Source organism: Anomaloglossus baeobatrachus, chromosome 4 (assembly GCF_048569485.1).
Source record: "Anomaloglossus baeobatrachus isolate aAnoBae1 chromosome 4, aAnoBae1.hap1, whole genome shotgun sequence".
NCBI lineage: Eukaryota > Metazoa > Chordata > Amphibia > Anura > Aromobatidae > Anomaloglossus > Anomaloglossus baeobatrachus.
In genome coordinates, this window is record NC_134356.1 from 413,593,258 (window position 1) to 413,597,400 (window position 4,143).

The following is a 4,143-nucleotide window of genomic DNA, read 5'->3' on the forward strand; positions in this document are numbered from 1 at the left end:
CTGCCTTGTGGGAGCTGTAGTTCACGCGTTACGAAGACGCCATCCTTTCTGCAGCAAAGAGAAATACAACTCCCGACAAGCGCTGCGCATGCGTCTTACTGTGTAGTATGACAGCTGCCGGCCGGATTGGTCGCGTTGGTTGTCGCTGAGGGACACGAAAGCGAAATGCAAAACCTCCGGGTATGAAGAGTCAGTGGGGCTATTCCAGGCACGAAGCTCAGATACAGTCTACATAGAGGCGTGACGTACCGGGGCATAGCTAGGGGGGTATACGCTATATAGGCTACAATTACCGGCCATTGAGCGGTATACAGTGCTGATATTGCTACCATATCTCCTCAGTGCTCACAGAATTGTGGAATAATTTATATCAGTCACGTCTTAGGCTGCTTTCACACCTCCGGTTTTTGCAGTGCGGCTAAATCCGGCTTTAAAACCTATGCAACGGATGCGGCGAAAAAAACGCATTCTTTGCATAAGTTTTTACATGCCGCCCGTCCGGTTTTTGCTGGTTGCGGCACGCTACTGAGCATGCGCAGTGCAAAAAAACGCATGCGGCGGCCGTGAGCATGCGCAGTGCAAAAAAACGCATGCGGCGGCCAGATGCGGTTTTTGCCGCATCGCGCCGCATCCGGCATCCATAGGCATGCATTGGAAAAAGCGCCGCAGCGGCAGGATGCGGCATAATGCGTTTTTTTTGCCGGACAAAAAAAGTGCCAGGCAACGTTCCATCCGGCCGCCGCATGGGCTCAATATGCCGCATCCAGCAAAAACCGGACTGAACGCAAGGCCATGCGGCACAATCCGGCACTAATGAAAGTCTATGCAGGAAAAACGCAACCGGCGGAAAAAAAAAAACAGTTGCGTTTTTTTCTGCAAAGAGCCGGATTGTGCCGCACAGCAAAAACTGGATGTGTGAAAGCAGTCTTAGGCTATGTGCGCACGTTGCGTACTAGCCCTGCAGAAATTTCTGCAGCGATCTGAAGAGCACACGTGCACTTCAAATCGCTGCAGAAAATGTCCGTAGAGAAAAAAAAAAAGCCGATTCCATGCGCTCTGCCTGCAGCTCCTGCCATAGACAGAGCAGGGGCTGCCGGCAAAGCGCACGGAAGAAGTGACATGTCACTTCTTGAACGCAGCGCTTCGGGCAGCAGCCGAATCGCTGCGTTCTAATACGCCACGTGCGCACGTCTCCTGCATAATCTCCATAGACTGTGCAGAGGACGCATGCAGTTACGCTGCGCAACAAAGCGCAGCGTAACTGCATGTATTTACGCAACGTGCACACATAGCCTTAGCCCCGCAAATTAAGCATGACAGGAAAAATTGCAAATAACATTTTCCTACCGCCCCCAGGGTGGGATTCAGTTTTTTTAACCCCTTCACCACCCTGCCTGTTTTCACCTTCCTGACAGGCCAAATTTTTCAATTCTGACCAGTGTCACTTTATGTGGTAATATCTCTGGAACTCTGTTTTTTCATGATATATTGTACTTTGTGCAAGTGGTAAATTTAGGACAATATTTTTTCTGTTTATTTGTGGAAAAAAATCTGAAATTTGACAAATTTTTTTTTAAAATTTCACAATTTTCAAACTTTAAATTTTTATGCTTTTAAAACCAGATTATGTTTCACAAAATAGTAAATAAATAACATTCCCCACATGTCTACTTTACACCAGCACCATTTTTTTTGTTATGAAGTTAGAAGGGTTCAAAGTTTACCACATTTGAAGTGTTTTTCAGGGGCCTAGGTGACAGCAAATACCCAAAAGTGACACCATTCCAAAAAACTGCACCCCCCCAAACTGCTCAAATCCACATCAAGAAGTTTATTAATCCTTTAGGTGCTTCACTCAACCAACGTCGAAGAAAAAATGAAAATGTTACTTTAGCCCCAAATTGTGCAGTTTTATAAGGTTAAAAGGGGAAACTGGACCCCAAAATTTGTTGTGCAATTTCTCCTGAGTACGCCGATACTACATATGTGGTGGAAAACTACTGTTTGGGCGCACTGCAGGGCCCAGAAGGCAGCATCATTTGACTTTTGATATACAAAATTGACTGGAATCATTAGTGGATGCCATGTCGCGTTTGGAGAGCCCCTGATGTGCATAAACAGTGCAAGCCCCCCACAAGTGACCGCACTTTTTAAATAGACCCCTCAAGGAACTTATCTTAATTTGTAGTAAGCACCTTGAACCCATAGGGACTTGATAGAATTTTAGAAGGTTGAGCTCTGAAATAAAAATTCACACTTTTCCCACAGAAATGTTCTTTTAGCTACAAATTTTTACATTTCATAAGGGTAACAGAAAAAATTGCATAGTACAATTTGTTGTGCAATTTCTCCTGAGTATGTTGATACCCCACATGTGTTGGAAAACGACTGTTTGGGCGCACTGCAGGGCTTGGAAGAGAAGGAGCACCATTTGACTTTTTAAACTCAAAATTGTCTGGAATCATTAGCGGATGTCATGTCACGTTTGGAAACCCCCTGATGTGCTTAAACAGAAGAAATCCACCACAAGTAACCCCATTTTGGAAAGTAAACCTCTGGAGGACGTTATCTAGATATCTGGTGAGCTTCTTGAACCCCCAGGTGCTTTACAGAATTTTACAACATTAAACCGTCAGGTTGGCAAATGTGAGTTGTGTAGAAAGAAAGAAATTCAGTAGTGCATGGATGTGTGGTAGACTTTGAAACATTGTTTTATGCAGAGGCTAGGTTTGTCATGGCAGGTGTTGCATTGCTAAATGGTGTCTTTCCTTACCCCATTCGGTAACAAGCTCTGCACTTTTTTGCATCCTTCTTTTCTTTGCTATTTGAGGGACCTCACCTGGGCAGTCTTCCTGGTACAACACAAGCTCCTTCAGTTCCAGAGGTACTGGGGTCTGCTCCTTCCTAACTGTCAAATATCAGGGCTTTGATCACTACCTCCTGGAACTGAAAGAAAATGCTGGTCTGGCCTGCACATCTCGATAGCATGTAAGTGTGTCACCCAGGGCTATGGGGTACTCGGACCCGGGCCATATATGTACGGGGATGCTGTGTCACGGGTGTGCTATGGCCGTTGCCCGGTTCCGTGACCCTGGGGACGCTTTTCAAAAGGGTATATATACAGGGGAGATGAAAGAGTTTATATCGTGACTCCACTTGCGGGTTGCGACTAAGTAGTTGGAGCCGCCGCTGCACAGTTTATGTCCACTGGGGCTGGTGGTGATGGCAGCTGGGATGTTGGGCCCTCTGCAAGTAGTGCTGAGCCCCAGGGTGTAGATGGTGGGGTGCGGCGTAGGAAGAACGGAGACCACACGATGGGAATGCACTGCAACTCTGGTTTTTACTCACAGCAGATGGTGACGCTGGACGGCTGGTTCAGACTTCTGGTCCCTGTAATCCCAGTGTCGGTGTGGTACCCTGATGGCTTTTTTCCCCTGCACCTCTCTGTAGTTTTGTGGAACCCTATAGCTTGGAGCATCTGGGAGTCCACTCCTGTCAGTTGTCAGGCTCTTGTCTGTACGGCGGGCAGTGTGAACCCTGTACGATCGGTGTTCTGTTCCGGTCTCTGGCTCAATTGTTACTGCTGGTGCCCCCGGATTCTTGGGTCTGTGAGGTCCGTGAAGGTCCCCTCACTGTGCAGGTATTTGCTAGGCAGTTTAAAATGTTCACCTAACCTAGGGCCCTGTACCCCGTCGGTGCCTTGGTTCCATGGGTACCTCGTCGTACCCTCCCTGGCAACCACACTCCTGTACCAGACAGGCCACCGTTACACGACCCCGTCTTGAGACACGTTCGTCTTCTCCGCTCTACTCACTTTTCACACTGTCTCTTCTCCTTCCCCCCAGGTTGTTGGCTAGTGGACTGGATCGGCTCCACCCCTAGGTGGCCATCCATTGGGTCCCCAACTAGTCAGTCATTCCTGTCTGGGTGAGGGAACTGGGGATGTTATGTGTGTTGATTGGTACCGGCATTGAGCATCCAGGTCCCTGTGGGTAGGCTCTGCATCCGTGACCAGATGCAGTACCTAGTAGTGCCCTGAAGATTTCAGGGGCGCTAGAGTCTCCCTTGGTTAAACACAGCATGCTGCAAAAATTAACACATTTTACATTTTTAACTTTAAAACTTTAAAAATTCTTCCCACGC